We start from the raw sequence: 20,487 nt of genomic DNA, 5'->3' as shown, positions 1-20,487 counted from the left end.
AGACATTTTTCAGAATAGAATGTTTGACTTAAAATTAATTAATATGACGATGAAAACGGTAATAATTATGTCCCACCACATAGGGGAATAATAAAAAAAGAGGAAGGGCACTAAATTTGATTGAGGCACATGACTTATCGTATAAAAAATAGCACACCATTATACACCCACACGACCCCGGTACAGATGTAATATGGACACGTTGTCTATTTAATATATTATTGTGGAATTACCTACCCGGAAGTAACTCGCGCACAAATTATAAAAAAAGTATAATATAAAAAAGAAATGTACACAAATTAATCAATAAACAAATTCTAGTAATACTTTAGATATATGCATAATAATAATAATAATGATACTTTTTAAATTTTTAAACATATATACAAAATGGTATAAGAGATTTATAATAATAAATATATTATTCTTAAAAAAAATATATATAAATATATGATAGTATTTTAAAGTATATAATTAGATAAAATGTAATTAGAATTATTAACTTAATGATCTGATTCAATTTTCAGAATGACAACAAACTTAAACATTCCACTACGGGAATATAATGATTTTCAGACGAAAAACTATTACAAACATCAGGTATATACTACGAGAACAGAGGACCTATTGAAATAGTAACATCTTTTAAGTATATTATGGTGTAGTGGGATTTAAAAACCTACGTCAACTTACACAGACACAATGAACAATGGGAACACATTGACATGTTATTTTATATATTTGTATTTTCCATATTATTTAATTTTAAATAAGTATTTTAAACATATTATATTTAATACTAATAAACTATTACTCTTATTACTCTACTACTGCTGTTCACTTTATAGTTTATTCACCTCTTCGATTCAAACTACTCAAAACCAACGTGAGACCGAAGAATGTTCTCAGATGTCTGAGGTTTTATTAAAACGTAGTGTAAGTACCTGAGGTCACTACAGTGGCTACCGCGAAAATAACTATATAACATCATATTTTATTGTAATATTTATCTAATATAGTATATTATATATATATATATATATGTATAGTATTACATCAGCCCTTTGCACAAAGTGTCCGAGTGCGACGTGAACTGTTGTAGCGCGTTGTATTGGTAATAGGATTACACAGGGTGATTTACCAAACATGTTATCTTTTTCTCCTTCAATAATATAATTAAGCCATAAAGTGATATTATTATATATTTTGATATATCTGTTAAAGTAATTTATTTTACTTTTAGTATTATAGTAGGTTGATATAACTTTTCCCAAAGATGTTGCATTCATTATTTATATTACTAGTATTTAATTGTTATAATAATACATATGTGATATTTGTACAATTATATCAACTTGCATATTATATAACACAAAATTTAATAATATATTTTTGTAAATACCTTAAAAATAGATTTATAGTACATATCTGTAAATAAATAATATTTTAAAATAAATCAAAAATGTTATTGCATATAGTAAAATGCATAATAATATGGAATACAGTAAAGTGTAAGTTACCACGAATAATGTTTTTAAATTATTACGAAATAATTAACACATCATTATTCATCGTTTAAATTCTATCCAAATTGGAACTTAAAATGTCTATAAAAAATAATTGTCCTTATAATTTTTTAAATTTTATGGTTTTAGTAAGAATTACTTATGGAGAATTATGTATTAGATTTTCAAAACTTAGATACAAAAAGAAATGTTTTATGAAAATATAGAAATATATTAGGAATACAGCTGTAGTAAAATTTAAATTTGAACTTCAAAGATAGAATATAAAAATGGTGTATACTGGATTAATATACCAATCCATACTCCCTCCTTTGTGTTTTCTTTTAACAGTTTTAACTGTGTGTTTATTCTAATTCTGATTTCTAAAACTTTATTTTCCAAATTCTGATATTCGTAATTTTTAAATGCACTTAAGACTATATTTTCAAATACTTAGACTTACTATAGGTACCATTTATGAAGTATTCTTTAACAATATAGATAACCATCTTTTTTTAAATGAGATTTAATCTTTTTAATGTAAATTAACATATTTTTTTCAATATTATGATGTCACTAAATTGAATTATGAATAAGTGCGTTTTTGAGTTATTAAACTGTATGTTCTAGAGACAATTGATCATAATTAAATAACTCTTAGAATATGTGATAATGAAATAAATAATTTTAAAAAGTTACTAATAAATATCCATCTAATAACATTATAAAATTTTTTTAAATTGTGTGAAAGCGGTAAGTACCAAACTTAGAATTATAATTATTTTTCATTTTATTTAAAACCCTTATTATTAAGGATCTAACCTTAACTTAGTGCCAACATAAAGTTTAATAACTCTTGCTCAAATTTCAATTTATAAGCATTAAAACATTGGAAAAATTAATTTATCAATTTGCATTAAGAAATGGCGTGGTTATTTGAAAAAAATGTGTTTATATCACCGATGTAAATCTAAGTGTTTTTAACTTGATAATCTTTAAGCAATGCTTGAATTTGGCAGGGAACTGAATAGGTACTTATTTCAATTACATTTTTAGATATTCTAGGCACTATAGCGTATCCCTATTTTGTATGATATTATGATGCATAAAATATTGAGTACTTTATTTTGGTTTTTTTCTATAAATTATAAAGTTAATATAATATAATATATTCATTTTATAAAAAAAGCCTTTCTTGGTTTGGTATATTTAGTATTTTAATTAGATGTTAGTTAAATTGTGTATATTATGTGTTATCAGAGTACTTCTACCAATAGATTCAGATATTATAAACTTATTATTTATTTTTTGAATTAAGCACTGTTTTATAGGTACTCAAAGATCAAATTTAAATAAATGTATTATTAAAGGATAAAAAAAGGTGTCCCCTCTCAGGTGATCATGCTCACTGAGTATGATTGGTAAATCACCCTGTACACCTACGTAAAAAAATATAGCGACACACTGAAGACTTTTTAATGCTCACGTGGCGTATCTATTTTACAATAATTGTATACAACAATGATTGAAAACTATACAAAAGGGCAACATTTATTATTATTATTATTATTTATATAATTTTCATTATTATACATTGTTGCCATACAGTTTGTACCAACACGTATTCATCCAATTATCAAATTTAATAAGTACACAAGAACTGTCTATTGGTCCCGTTTCTTTCGTACAAAGATTACTTGACGAATTTTACGTTGTCGCACATTGATTTAATAAGCGTAAAATTGGATTTTCAATAATTACCTTATATGATAACATAATATTTAAATATAGTTTAATAATACGCATATGCTATCATAATATGTTAAAATGTATTTTATATAATATTTAAAACGTGTTTGTTTATTATAATATTATTGTTAATATTTATTAAATAAATTACTGGTTGCATTTAGTCTGTCGCTATCAGTTGTATAACAGTGTCCACTCGCTGCTTATTACGTCTTTTTGAAATAGTTAATTCTATTTTTTTCACAATATTTTTCTATTGAATTTTGGTACTTGTAGGAGGTACAATGAACTCTTGAGAACAGTATTGAAGATATATATTTATATATGTTTAATTGCATCATCACGTGCAATAAACAACATTAGTCAATGATGGTGTGGAACATATTGAGCTAAATCATAAAACATTTTATTCGATGGAAACTTATAAAAATTACTTTTCAAATTATTCACAAACTTAACAATTTCCCTTATGCACATTATATTTGTGTTCACTATACAGTTAGTGTTAATATATTATATAGTAGGTAATTGGTATATATACGCGAATGACGTTATGAAACGAGAGAAAATATTATTTTTTTTAATATTTTAGATTTGCGTAAACATTTTTAGTATTCTGTCATCTATTAATCTATTACCTATAATACTTTGTTACAGTGCACAAATGCCTACGAAATTTCAATGAAGTATTTAATTAAATAAAAATTTAAAATTAAGTTCACATTGAGTGTTGATGAGGTCGTTGCCCATTCAGTGAAATAATGATAATAAACATGTTTAATGTCTTAGAACGGTCGATGGGCTCGATTAGATTGTAATTATCTGTAACGATCAATGTTTATATAATAATAGATTTTTAGTTCCAAAACATTAGACGGAATATCTTATTCCATTTACTAAAAAAACCATACTATTTTGTTTTGATTTTTTAAAATAAAATCGCATTATTTTTACAATCAGCATGACAGATAGGTACCTTGAATGTCTACTATAGTCTGCCAGAATTCCAACGTAGTGAATACCTGCATTTTGTTCGAAATACAAGAAACTAGATAAATTATATAATATATTTACATGTTATTAGGTATTTTAAAATCGTATTATTTTAAACTATTCACTTCGTATATTTTTTTTTGTATTCACGCTATTTATAATCAATGATAATTTAAATTTGCTTAGTTCCTATATTTATTTATTATATTTTTTAAATACACACCTCTGACCTCTGGTACATACATCTGTATAAGATTGTTAACTGTTAAGATAAATTCACTTACTCTTACCTCTTAGAAGGTTTTGCATGATTGGTTTCATTAGTAACGTTTAATATTTAGAATCGTACTAAAATATTTTTTTAGGAATTTGTAGGTATAATAAATTTACAATAAATAATAATATATGTGTATATACGTATAAAGTATAAACAAATTTAAAAAAAAATTCCGGTAAATTCCATAGAATTTCAGTTTATATTTAATATTCTTCTAAACTGGTTTTGTTTCACACATAAACAATAATAGGTAAATAGATACCTTGTATGCCTATACCTATCGAGGTGCGTTGAATAGGAACATGTTATTCCGATATTGCACATCGCTATTTTTTCAATAACTTGGCTCATCGTCAATTACATGTTCTAGTTCCGGATTAAAAACACAATTATTATGTGGTATCAGTTTTTGGTTTTTCAGTACTATTTTATTCTTACGGATTTTTGTGGTGGGTGCGTGTATACAGTATATTATGGTCAGCATTCAATGAGGGTTTTACTAAAATCTTTTTTTCTCATAAAGTTTCCTATTCACTAAACTTATAACAGTTTTCTAACGGGAGAGAAAAGCCACAGTGCATTACCGGAAATATAAGGTCATAACATATTCATAATTCATATTATTAAATAGATTGCAGTATAGTTTGTGAACTACTCTGTTACATACCTTAACCTATATAGTTTGAACTCAGTAAAAATAAGTAAACTCAGTAAAATGATTAAAATACTAATAATTTTATTAATGACGGTAAATAATTAATTTTCAATTTTTAGAGTCTTGTAAAGAATACTTTTGTTTTGTATTCAGAACTATTAGGATAAATGAGAAGGTATTATTCAAAATATGCATTTGAATACTTTAAGAATATATTTTTCATTCCCCCGCTAATTTTGATTAGTTTTGGTAATAATATATACAAAATAATTAATAATGTATCACTATATAATGTTCATAAACTATAATAATGTGCCGAATTTTTAATACAACATTTTTTATCACAAGTTTTAAATTTAAAAGTATTTTTACTGTCATTGGTTTATTATAAAGTACATTTTAGTATGGAGTTATCCGTTTTCTGTTTGTTACCACTTGCTACTTATCAATTGGCAGAGTCTTTAAATTCTACGGTAATTAAATAATACTAATATTAATGATATAACACAATCTAATTTCAAGTATTAAGTGGTGAATTATTTTTAAACGTAATTACTAAATATGCTCACTTCTTTAATGATGAATTTAAATTCTGATTTCTGGAGTTTTTAAATATTAAAGACCGTATTTTTAAATTCTTAAGATAGTTTGTACTATTAAAAAGTGTCCTACGGTGATATAAAACTTCAGTTTTTTTGATGATAACCTCGTGATAGTGGATAATTTTTGTTAATTAAAATTATACCAATTAAAACAATTGAACGAATAGTTTCTCAGTTAATAAAATATTTTTCTAAAAATGGTTTTTCAATATTATGAAATACATTTAGTATATCTAGTATTTTTTGTGTGTAGACAATTTTTACAAATTATAAATGTCCGTCGATTAATATTAATTATTAACATTTTTAGATCACTAAAATAATTATTACTTCTAAATCCATTATTAGATGGATCTATTGTAGCTATTATACAAAACTGAATAACTAACATTATTCGTTTGAATTTTAATTATGAAAAAAAATCTGCTAAATAATTTACTATAAAAGGTGGGTTCCATTTGAAAACAAAAATTTGTATTTCCATATGACACTCTTTAAATAATACAAACAATATTAAGAATTTAAAAATATAGTTTTTAAGTAAAGTCGAATTTATTCTAAAAATCAGATTTTAAATTACAACATTATCGAAGAAAGATAGGCATGAAAATTCTTATGTGATTAGTAATTACCTCGTTAAGACGTATCAATGATATAATATTTTTTAATGTTATGCGTTAATTGAAAAATCGAAATTGAACATAATATACTTACAAACTTAATGTTACTGAATGTCTAGAAAAACGATTGTATATTTTTTTATAAAATATAACTAAAAATCAAGAAAACAAATTAATGCTAGTGTTTTGCTATTTATAATGAATGTCTAAAAATTGAATTATATTAATACAATTATATGTATCGTCATAATATTCATAATAAATACTATTGAATAATGGTTTATAATAAAATAAATATGTCATAAAAAATTACAATATACCTAATTACCAATTTAATATCTACACCTATTTATTTTTATAATTGATTTATAGTTAGGAGTGTACCTCCTATTGGTAATTTTTTTTTTTTTTGCTTTATTATGGCTTCTGTTTGAATGTAAAAAGTTCATTATTTATTTATAGCACCCATTAGGTTTAGCAGGGAAAAAATAAATATTCTTTTTAGAACGAACATGTCTGGGGCGAAACAAACGATGTGAAATGTTGTTGTCGTTACCCATATAAGTAGAAAAAAAACACAAATCCATTTTATGATAATAGTAATGAAGATAATAACAACGAATGAAGAATGCGAATACAAGAGTACTCAATGCACTATAATGATATAAAAAGAAAAAAAAATAGAAGAAATGAAGTATAGATGGAAAACGAACAGCCAACCGCACGCTTAATATAAATGACCGGCCTAGCGTGCGCCTGGTGGTAGGGCAGAAGTTATAAAAGGAACCGGTGGCATTGATCTTGGACGCAGTGCAGTTTACCAGTCCTTGACCGATGTCGCGCTGTGCACTGGTGTCATCACTACTGTTACGATTATAGTACGGTCTGGTCTCCGAGACTTAAACGCTTCCGCGTATACCGAAGTCGGTTTTATTATATATATTTATATAATTTAGTTTTATAAATTCTTCGTCATAATAAAATAATTTCACGTTTATTGCATTTGTATATTTATAGTGATTATAATATACGTAAATTGTGTAAAAATCAAAGCAGTTTAGTGTGAATATTGGTGGAACGGGAATATTCCAGCGATAGGTGTATAGGACGATACGTGAAGGAAGAAATTGTAAGTAAACTATGATTATTAATTTACTACATTACATTATAGTACATTTCATAATATTGCTAATGAAAATTTTATTCACTAGTTAACCATAATCCATAACTATTGTTGTATTACTAAAACTTATAGTAAAAATGTAATTATTAACCTTAAAAATAATGGTAAAAATAACGATGATAAAAGCACAATAAATGATAAGAACACAATTTTAGAAAATTAAATAAATTTCATATAAAGAATAAAAATTAACTATATTATTTGTACAATGTAAAATTATAATATTATACGTTAAGATTCTTTAATATTGTTATTTATCAATTTTGAACATTTCTTTAGTCATAACTCATAAGTCTTAAAAATATTATATTCAATAAGTATACCTTTTTAATTTGAATTTCAATATTAAATTATTTTAAACCAATGTTAAATTTTTAAATTCTACAGTTTAATATTTTGAGTATTGTAGATTTGAATGTATTAAATATATAATAACTTTTTGATAAATAGTTGATAGCTCCGAATATTTTGATATTAATTGTTTAAAGTACAAAAAATAAATTCCTATTTATTCAATGCAGAAAATCTTTGTTGACATGACCGCCCATTCTTGTAAAATTAATGACTGTCTTTGAGGATTTGATGAAAGATGATCCATGTAATCATGGGAATGACAGCCGTAGTATGGTTAAGTTTTAAAATAATAATTATCGCCGAAATAAAATGAATAAGTGAATGAAAAATTATTAACAATGTAATTGTTTGTACACATTTTAACCAGTAGATGGATACATGAGGTAACTACCTTCTATACTCATTAATTATTATTACAATATTAATATTCAACACGATAAATAAAAAATATAAAAATTATAACAATAAAACAGTCTAATACGGTTGACCTACTATTGCAATGTGCGTTTTATAACTGTGTTAATACTTGAAAGACAGCCCACATCGTCACCCACATGCACCCATACGCTAATGATAAACGCAAATGAGAATTCGATTATGCCGTCGTTATCCGGAACACTTTCCATTGTCGTGGTGTCCTCTATGTCCAATAGCTTAACACACGCGTGTATTATAATATTATAATATCTTATTGCCGTAAATTATTTAACCGTATGAATTTATATTTTTTTTCATCCATTATTAGCGGTCTAAAATCGATCGCGTGTTTTTCCAACTTGACCTAGTGCTGGAGGTAAAAATCGAAATAAAAAAAAAAAACTCTGCAAAGATAATCCGATTCGATAGTTAACCATACACCGGCACTCTAAATCATGAGTAATTTAAGTAAAATGCTCTTACGGCACCGGAATCAACCTAACATTATTTTTATGTTTCCAGTGTTAAAAATGTGCCATCGTCATTATTTACTTTCAGTCCGTTAACTCCCACTCATCTTCGCAACAATAATATTCACTGTTTGAAGGAAAATGTAATAATATAATGATTGGACAAATACCGTTTGGGTTTGGCGTGTGTGCGTTTTTCTTTGTGTATACAAAACAATCATTATCATTAATATTTTAAATTCTAAACAGAGCGATGGATATATTTAAATAAATGAAATAATAAACCACAGAATTAGGTATACGAAATCTATTAATATTGTTGATATTTAAATTATTTTATTTTGTTAAAATTATATTTAACATTTTTTATTTATACTTGATCATTAAGTTATGATATGGGAACTTAGAGAGCACACCATTTGAATATTTTTTCTGTCTTACACATATATAATATAATTAAAATCTTTATTAGTATTCCAATAACGGCGATTACATTGTTTAGACAAAGATATTATATACTTGTTACAAATATTTTCATAAATAATAGCATTATCATCGGTTTTTATTTAAAAAAATAAACAGTTAATTATTATAAATTACAAAAAATTAAAATGTTAAGTAGGTACTAATAACTTTCTTAAAAATCAAATTATTAAAAAAAAAAAGCTTCTGACAAAAAATATAATATTATAATATTATAATTATTATAATGATTTTTTAATATCAATACAGTAATCATAATGAATGAAATACTGATACACTATATATATATTCAATTAATTATTACAAGTACTTAATTATTATTTAAATAAAACTATTTTTTGTAATTTCTCATTAGGCAATATTAATTACAAGATTTAATTCAAAAATATTATTTGATGTTAATAAGGTTATGGGAATTGATAACTATTAATAAAAATCCGAAAGATCGAAATAATAAACGATTATACTTCTAAGACTAAGTACTTTAAATGTTTTTCAACTCATTAATTTTTATTTTAATAACAACTGGTTTATAAATTGGCGATATGTAATTTTTGGGTCTGAAAATTTAAAAAAATTGTATTATATTATACAATATTGTATATTTTCCAGACACTTTCTAGACACGTCTAGTTGCTGAAGAAATTATTTTTGCTGAGTAATATACTGATATTTTAGCATTACGTATTTTTAAAAATTAACATACATTGAATCTTACTTACTTTGATCCTAAAACATTATTTAATTGGAATTTCAAGATCTACTTAACAAACTTTAATTTCTTTTAATGTTTTACTATCGAAATTTTCAGCAGAAACAACTTTATTCTCTGAAAAATGTATGTTGTTGATATATTATATCTACAAACACTTATAAATGCAACTAAAATATATAGACATCGTAGATAATTGTCTAATACTTCAATACTCAATGACATAAAGAAATATATTTTAGTAATTTAAAATAAAGGCAATTTTTTGTTATTAGCAAATAAATATAACTATCATTTCATCTACCATAATAAATGATATATTTAATATTAATTTCGTAAGAAAAGCCTTAAAGAATGTTAGATAAATCATATATAATATATATATATATATATGTATATATGTTTAAAAATTAGCCACCATTGAGTTATTCTGTTTAATTCGTCTAATAATTTTCAAACTCATATTCGTTTTATTTAAATTACTGTTACAAACACGAACCAATCGATAAACATTTTTATTACAGTAAAATGAAGGTGTACCTGCATTTACTGTGAATTAAAATAGGTGACAATCAAAAACGTGAAACCGCACGAATCCAAACACCAGATACGCCATATGGAACAAACATCAATGAACGATTATTATTAATATTTACCGTTTTGCGGTGTTGTAGAGTAACATCGTACGAACATCTCAGGAAATAAAATCAAAATTGCAAAGTCATTGACTTTGTGGTTTGCGGTATTTCACTTTTTTCTCATTTCTTATGATATATTTTAATTTTTAACACTTTATGCCGGTGTATAAATAGGATGTGTGCGTAGGTAATGGCGTAGAAAAAATTGAAACAAGTTTTTACCAGTTCGTATAATGATATCATGTACAGTCGTACTGCACCTGGTGTATAAGGTAGATACCGTATCTATATTATTAAAGTGGACTTGCTGTGTACAATCATCATACTTTGCGCGTGCAGTTACGTACACTTAAGACTATACTAAAGTAAGGCTGCTGCTGAATTCGAGTGTAACATCGCACTTGTTAGCGTATAACGATAATAAGTAGTAATAATAATAATCAGAATTTTCAGAAGCCACGACTCGGATCCACACGGCGACTATGGTTGCAGGTTGGCCGTTTTAAAATCAATGCATCCACTAGTAGAGATGCATAAACATAGTGCATCGGTGTATGTATACTCCAGTAATGAGTTGAATCATCACTAATTCATAGCGCATAGGTTGCACGCAAGCCACACACACACACACACACACACACACGCGCGCGCGTACTAAAACATAATATGCACTCGCATGTTTTACAAAGCAATATTGTGAACACACATCGACACGTGTGCGTGTACGTAGGTACGTAGTCGTTCAAAAACGTGTAGACTTAAACGTATGGTACAGTACCTGCTATTACACTTACACGGATGAGTTTTTGTTTTAGGCTTGCAGCGTAATATACAGAAAACGACAAAATTCCGTATTTCGATTGAAATTGGCTGTAAATCGTAATAAGACTTATGTAATACGCTTAAAATATATAAAATACCTACTACGGATACGAACGACGTTCTAATTTTTTTTTAAACGCGATTACTATAGGTATACACGGTGTACCTATATAATAATTATATTTACGTTTATTCGTGAACGCAAACTGCAATTTTCTCGTAGCCTCTTGTCTTCTGATTTAAATTCTTAACCTCTGAGTACATGGAATAATAGTTATTATTATTCGACTTGTCGCTGCACGGGCTGCAGACACTAGACCGACAACGTGATATTATTATGAATACAAGCAGCAGTCCATTTCATCTCTCATGTGTTCTATAGGAAATGATCCAATTATTATGTATGTTTATCTAAACATGACGTTAATACTATTTTAAGATGAACTCTTTCGGGTGATGATGTACATAAAGTGAGTACGTAACATGCGAGCCGACAAAAACAATAAACCGGTTTGCCTCGTTTTCAGTATGTTCCATCGAACGTAAAACTTTGACTCCCGCGGGGGTAATTGCCCAGTTCACGGTACGCGTTATAAACCAGTTGCGATATGCGTGGGTCCCGTTACGTTTCGGTTTCGTTCAAGCGTTTCCGTATTTTTTTTCCGATGTTACCCGCATACACCTCTAAATTAAGGGTTTTAGCGGGAAATGATCCCCATAATTTTAAAGCGATAAAACATAAAGATAATATTATATCCCCTGCGGTATATGAATCGAGAACACCGTAAATGGAAATGGTTTATTAGTATTACACTGTTATTGGACATATTATATTATACGATGTGTGTTTATTACTATTATCTATTTGTTTTTTAAAGACCCATTTGTAACATATTATTTTCAATAACATATAGACACATCTTTAAATACTTTTAACATTTTATATAATATTTTATCTCAGGTCCGTGATTAGAATGCGTTTTAAATTAATATATTATACAGAAGTACCGTGACCTATAACTAGAACAGAAATTCTAACTTTTTTAATTTTTACGTTCGGAATATTTTAATAGTGAATTTGTAGACCAGATATTTGTCGACTAGTTATTACTGTAAAAACAGTTTATTTTTTTTAATCATATGTGTTCTTCTTCATAGTTTATACATAATATACTATAATATATGTATATTATACAATGGAATTTGTAAAGTAAATAAGGAATATTGAAAATTGTCGGCACGTGTAGACTCCAGAGTATGCACGAAAAGTAACCTAGTAATAAGCATAATAATGAAATAATTACAGTGTATGGAGAGACCTATATTTACTGCTAAATGCTAATTATCTGATTTGAATAAATACTACTAATAAATAACGGATAACTAATGTGGGTATATGGGTGATTCGAATTATAGTATTTCAAAACAAATATCAAAATAATTATTAATAATTTAAGTTTGATCAATTAAAATGTTTTGTAAGTACATATGGATAATCAAAAACAGTGCCTATTATATACGAAAAAGTCAGATTTTTTTGTCATAAATATCTAAATAAATTAAAAATAATGGTTCATAAATATTATAATTATCAGTTCATAAAACTATGTCATAATAATGTAATATTTACAATAATAAAGATTTATTGAAGCATTTTTGAATAATGCATCAATATTATTCAAGAGAACGAATACAAATCATGTAGAAAAGCTACTAGTTTTATTATTTTCCTGTTTGTTCTACAATCCGTCCATGTAATGTTTTTTTTTATATATTGTAACGATAAATTAAGGCCAATGAAATCGATTTCGGCAAACAATCGTCCTGAATAATATTTCTAGTACAAATCCATTTTTTTTTATTTTTTTTACGTACATCGTCATCTCATTCACACTGAACGTTTTGATATTAAGCATGTATACCAATTAATCTGAAATTATTAGTTTTCACTTTTGAACTAAAATTATTTATCAATCAATCTTAAAAATGTGTATGCTATAGCAAAATAATATTTTATAACATTTGTTTTTAATAATAAATCATAAATGACTAACGAGTTAATAATGTTATATTATAGATTTTAAGATAAATGTTTTTTTTTCGTAACAAAGCACATCGAGGGAAGTGTCTGCTTCTCATGGTCCTCGTTGACTTCTATAATGACGGGTCGTAAATGATAAAAAAATACATTTATATAATATAATATATATAAATATGTTAGACTTCGCAAAAATACACCTGCAGTAGGTTCGTGAACAATGAAATGTAAGGTCGAGAGTCAAGAGGGTGAGCGGGCGGCATTCTCATTCGTCACTGTAATGGAATTTGCACTACACATGAGAACCGTCGTTCACCTGCACAACTCAAAAGGGAATTGTACATAAAAATTGCTTTAAACTTAACATTTTCGATCAATAATATTTTCTTTGTGTGGGTTTAAAATAACATGCATTATTATTTATGTTTCCAAACAATTAGTAACGGTGACCAGGCGTATCCATTTAATTGTGGAATGTGAAGTTGTATTTATAGGTAGGCATATTGCAAAAACTTAACGGGTATTATTATTTTCCGGGGGGAATATACATAAAAAAAATAAAAATCGAACATTACTCGTATTATAGAGCATAGACCTTTTAATTGGTAATAGTCACTGTAGAATCGGTATTTTGCGGCAGAGCAATTTGTAGCATCAAATGTGTTTTTAACCATCAATTAAACTGAGGCTAATAAACCTCTGGTCAGTGGCGGAGCACCCTGCAAATGGTGGACTCAAGGTTCTGAGTCTTGATACCTTTCCTCTGCCGGAGCGTATAGAATGTTGAATTTTTTTCAATCACATATTTTTTTTTTGCCAGTAGAAGAGTTGTGTAAATTTAGGGTGTTAATTTCTATTACGGAAACGATTGTTTTTCTGATTTTGAATCTTGTAATTGCTTTTACACTAAAATATTATACTATACATTTTTTTATATTACAATAATAATTGATTTGCAATCCTTAATTGTACCGGATGCTAAACGGACAAAGTTTAATTTATCGATTTTTTTTTTTACATACATTTATGCACATTTACACTACTATATATGTATGTAATCATTAACTGCATGTTCCATAATTCATGTGGGAATATCGTTTTGGACCGCAATTGTACATTTGTACGACGTATGTGGTTTCCAGAAAAAAACAACAAATGATTACGCGTATTATTGATGCAAATCCCAAGTAGATTAAGATGTATGAAAAAAAAATGATTTGTTTTGTTAATAGAAGCAAACCAGCAGGAGACTTTTATACTTATATTAGACCTCCTGGACGGTTAACTCCATATTCTTCATTTGTCTAATTAGCTATCGTATAAAATAAAAATCAGAAGTCTTCTTATTTTCCCAACATAGTTTAACTTGTCAAACGTCAATCAATATTTTGTTTTGTATAGCCGTAGTGATTAGCGGTTGACTGCATATACCTGTAACTATTTATAGTAATTATATTATATACACAACCATACACATAAACATACTACATGCGCATCAATGGACAATATATTTTTATTTTTGTAGTTTGAAATGTGAATCAAACGAGTAGTGAATCTATGAAATAAATTTAAGACTATAAACATCTTATTTTCTTGTGTAAGTATAAAATCGTAACACTATGACCTATCATGGAATCGGTTATTGGTTTAATTGTACAGGTAGTCCTTTGAAGTTTAACGATAGATATCCACTAATTAATTTATTATTACAACTGTAACGAGTAAAAACAATTTTTCTTTTTTTTTTTTTGCTCGGTTTTTACAATGAAAAATTCCGTAATGCCGTCATTAAGTATTTAATATGAGAAAATCACTGTATTTAATACAAGATCGGGTATGCCAATAAAATGATAAGCCTATTTAAAAAAAAAAATCATGCCATGGTCATAATGATGGGTTAAAACATTTTTAACAACCTCGAATACGAATCGTGTTATTCCTATAATATACTGTAACTTTAATACTAAATAAATAAAGAAGCAGAAAAAAAACCATTTTCGATAAGTAGGTCTTAACATAATAATATTGAACATTCCATGATATTATACCAAAATCAAACACACACACAGATATTGTTTTCAATAATAATACGTGTGACAACTGCCGTAAAAAATATTGTATTTAAACCAACGCAACGGTAAAATATTATTATATATATTTACTATTTAGTGATATATTTACCGATGCATCTTATAACAGGTGTACTGAGATTCCTTTTGTGTTCGTACAATGCGAATTGAAATTTAATACAAATATTTGTTCACATCGTAAACATTATTTTTTATTACCATTATCAACTTAATATTACTTATATTATCTAATATCTATGTCAGAGTGTAAATTAACGATGTTTTAAATGTTTTAATTTTTTGATTGATGACAACTTTTAGTTAAAAACTAAATATATTAATGCGCGTACATGAGGTAAGCAAAATATTCAGCCTTATACTTTGAACAACTTCTTTCCTCTCGAAAATAACAAAGATAAAATATTATATAAAAATAACGGTCTATGGTAATGGCATGACCAATTTATGAATATTACGTGTTTAATTTTAATATTCATAAATTGTTTATTTTAAATGTATTAATGATAATAAAAAATATTATACTGCGTCTCATAAAGTGTATGATTTAAAGTTTCCAGTTTCGTTACCTAAATAAAGTAAAAAAGTTAATTTTTAAATTAAACATTTTTTAGAAAATTCGTGTAAATTTTCCTGTATCATAATTTTAAAAGCTTAAAATAATGTTAAGGATATACTGATATTATGGCATTTTATTTACACTAAAAAGATGTCTGCATTTAATAAATTCATGTAGACTGGGTCTTAAATAAAATGTGTACACCTTTAAATAGTTAAATTAACGTATAATATAATTTATTTACTCTTGATAAATATTACATATTAATATTTTAATTTTTCAAGAAATTTCTAAGTATTTAAAATAAAGATCAGTTGATTGAATACATAATAATGTCTAGTTCATAAAAAGTTCTTACTTTTTTTTTCAGAAAATTATTCGCAGTATTTGGATACATAAAAATCAAATTTCGAACGAATATATAATAACTTAGTCATTACGGATCAGTATATTAGTTCAAAAGTTTAAAACTCGAAACACCTCTAATATTCGATTTATATATGCACGCTAAAATCGATGTAGGTACCTACTCCAAAAATATTCTGTTTTAGAATAAGAAATTAAAAATGGATATTACCATTAAACAAAAAAAACTTTTATAAAAAAATAGGTAACAGTAAAAATAATAAAAAAACATTTTCTCAATAAAGTACTTTGTTATGTAATAATTTAAAATAATGTAAAAAAAAGTTAATGGTTTCTGAAATAGGTAACAAGTGTTATTTGATACTATACATTTTATATTTTTCGTATAAATCCTATGCAATATTTTCAGGGTTCGAAACTGTGTTTCAAATTTCCGATTAGCACAATGTATTATACCTAATAATGAATACTCCAGTTGCAATTTGTATCGATCAATTACCCCGCGCGCAAGAGGTTTCGATCTACACGGTACATCCACAATACTAATACCAACACCAATACCAATATCTATAAATTATTATTTATAACACACATTTTATGCAAGCCATATTCTACAGCATAGAACTAGAGAATATAATATAATATCATTTAAGTATGATGTTTTGGAACATCTAAGAAGACGATTTCACGATTTGAGTAAAAAACTCAAAACTGATTATATTAGCTCAGAACCTGAATTGCGTTTTCAATCGACTCTGGATATCATTGCAGTTGTATAACGGCGACATAATTTGTTTTGTACGTGTGGTTAATAAAAAAAATCAGTATACGACCATTGCGGCAATGCTCTTATTATTGTAATACATATTACCTATTAAGTACCTACAGTACCATTGATTATACGAGTATAAACCATGGTCTATATAATCAATGCTAATACCTACAAGTCGACTGACTCGGGAGTGGTCGACACAGCAGAGTGTTTAACGTGTGTTTAGATGGAATCACAATGTCGTTGACATCATGGGAACGCACATCGCAGGGTGCGAAAAAAATCCGGGGGATTTATAACTTATTTTTAGAAGTAAATTTTCACTCTTCTTCTGCGACGATCTCGTTCACTGTATATAGTACGTCAAGTGACATTTGACAGTGGAAATTATTATCGTTTCGGATGGCGTGGCGTAACGATATAATAATATTTAAGCGACAATATTGCCGCACATAAACGCATTATATTATATTATAATAACACATATTATATACTTATATATATGTATATATATATATATATATACCTACCACCTACTTATACCTTTATAAAAATATTTATAATGTTACACATATCATTTATTCTCGATAATAATGTAACGATGTCGCGAACAAACACACGTCATATAATACACGCGCATATATTATATTATAATACATACATATAATATTATCATTATTATTATTATATGCGTGTGTGATATCTGTCGTTTAAACATCCCGACGTACGGCGTACCTTTATATTATTATGTACACGGCCCGGCCCGCCGGGTTAATGTCCGTCGGTTTTGTGGTGCATTAGTTCTTGTGGGAATCCGGCGGCGACGTACACACGTACAAATATATAATATAATAATATTATTCTATTATATGTATACACTTTTCCGAGGCTCCTCCGGCAGACGCGTGCAGTGTATCGTCGGAAAAGCAAAGATTACTTGCACTGCGGATACAGATGAGGTAGTCATCTCGTGGTGACTCGTCGGAAAACCATCATGTAAAACACTATATCATCGTCAGCATTATCACGGTAGAAAATAATAAGTCTAACGATTAAAATATTATCCCGATTGCTCGAGACGCTGCGTATCTGCGGCCAGCGCACAATATAACGAACAAACAGATTAATTATTATGGCCCCGTCATCTTACGCGCGTATTCGCCATTTTATTAGATGATATACATAATGGGTATATATATATAGTCACAAAATTCGCATACGGCTCATTTAAGTGTTATTCGATTGAAATAATCTAAAATATTATATGATAATAAAATATATATATCTACTCCTACCCCGTATCAAATTAATAAATTTATAAACACTTCAATATTCAAATATATTTAAAGAAAATCGTTTTCGAAAAATGCATAAAATAAAAAATGAAAATAAATTACAATTTAAAATGGTTTCAATATTACGGTTGTATATTGGTTCATGCGGTTGTAGGTTGTCGGTGAACTGTGGAAATGGTACGAGAAAACGTTTATGGAAAATCGTTTGTCCGTCTATAGTCTATACGTATATATAAAATATATAGGTATCTAATTTATATATAAACGCAAAAAATGATTGTTGAGCATAGTATAATAACATTAAATAAAATATGATTCGCCCATGATAGTACTGACATTTTTGCACTTTCTACTTATATTGAAAATAACAATAATTAGGTGGGTACTTATGTAGATTGCTGTTGATGGATACATTATTTATGTTTATATTTATATATATTATTATATTGTATTATTGGACTGATTATTGACAGAATAGTTCGATTTGAATCGGAGCGTTTATGGATATAAAAAAAAAAAAAAAAAAATGCCCAGTCATTAGTTCAATTAAACCGAAAAAATATTCATATTATAAGCTATAACAAGACTGATGCATTAATCCAAATCCAAATGGCTGGACAATGTTCTAGACTGCTGTATATAAAATCGATTTATGCTGGAAACATATTTTTCCGATGTGATTTCAACCATAATTAATGTTATGTACGCCAACAGCATCGCAGCTATAGTAGTTCCTGCATCCTGCATATTATACACTACGTAGGTATATACCTTTATATGTACGTGAATCGTGATACGGTTATGTTTCGTTTTGATTATTAAACGAATTCATTAACTAGGTCACCACCGTTGTATCATTCAAATATTTTTTATCCACTGTGTTCTAGTGACAATTTAATGCAAGCCAATGAACAAAAGACCATCAAGAATAATTCGGGGCGTTTTACTTTATTCTTCCTGACAACCTTTATAATGTTATACAAAAACCAGAAGGCTCGTATATATAGCTATTATAATGATCCGTTATATTTGATATTTCACTTATTTCTTTTCATCCGAAAATACCTACATATTAACAAGACGATGAGCACATTCTAGGTCATTTGTAGAGTAGTGTTCGAATTTCGATTATAGGTATTTATTTATTATAGTATATATAGGCACTATCACAGCGTGTTAAATGTAATTCGAAATTTCGAATATGATTCGTGACTATGGCGGGTAGTAAAAATCAGACAGTATTGACATTTGACAGACTTCACAAATTATGACGACATTTCAAAAAGGGAAAACATCGTTTTTAAATTTTATAGACGTGTTGACAACAGTTAAATCACGTAAATATCAATATGATAGGCATTCAATATTTTAATTTTTTTTTTTAAATTTAAAATTTAAAGTTATTATTTGTTAAAAACTAATGGTTAAACCAAATAAGGAACGCAACAATTATTCAATGTCTATGTAATATGTATAAATATATTTATGTATAACACTATTGATTTAATTCTAAATTAAGATATAATATTATTGACTATAAATTATTTTAAATTATTTATCAACTCACAGTCTATTATTTATTGATAAAACACTAATGTTCTTGATAGGAAATCTAAAATGTCCTTTATAATATAATTTTCCCATATATTTAAATTTGTTTATAGCATTTTTATTTTTCAAAATACCTACTCAATTATATTATAGAATATTATAATCATCATAATAGTATTTTAACGGTGCATTGATTAGTTAATGATCTCCATTGGTAATTGACAATTGTTTCGTTTCAGTAGACAACTATAGAAACGGGAATTGTGTGCGGGCGCTAAACGATGCGAAAAGAAATAGGTAGATATATCGTGGGGGACGTCTGTGTACGGTATGACCCAG

General features: G+C 27.1%; 1 protein-coding gene across 1 annotated transcript in view; it reads left to right on the top strand.

The window, feature by feature from the left end:
- Window positions 1-7,222: 7,222 nt before the first annotated feature.
- The window catches only part of LOC113556053, a 37,951-nt gene continuing 24,686 nt past the window's right edge, over window positions 7,223-20,487 (top strand). Inside the window, 1 exon segment of the mRNA XM_026960773.1 lies at window positions 7,223-7,530. The gene's annotated coding sequence lies outside the window, so the exon portion shown is untranslated.

This window comes from Rhopalosiphum maidis, chromosome 1 (assembly GCF_003676215.2).
Source record: "Rhopalosiphum maidis isolate BTI-1 chromosome 1, ASM367621v3, whole genome shotgun sequence".
In the NCBI taxonomy this organism is placed as follows: Eukaryota; Metazoa; Arthropoda; class Insecta; order Hemiptera; family Aphididae; genus Rhopalosiphum; species Rhopalosiphum maidis.
The sequence above is the reverse complement of the archived record's forward strand: the minus strand, read 5'-3'. Positions and strand labels throughout refer to the sequence as shown.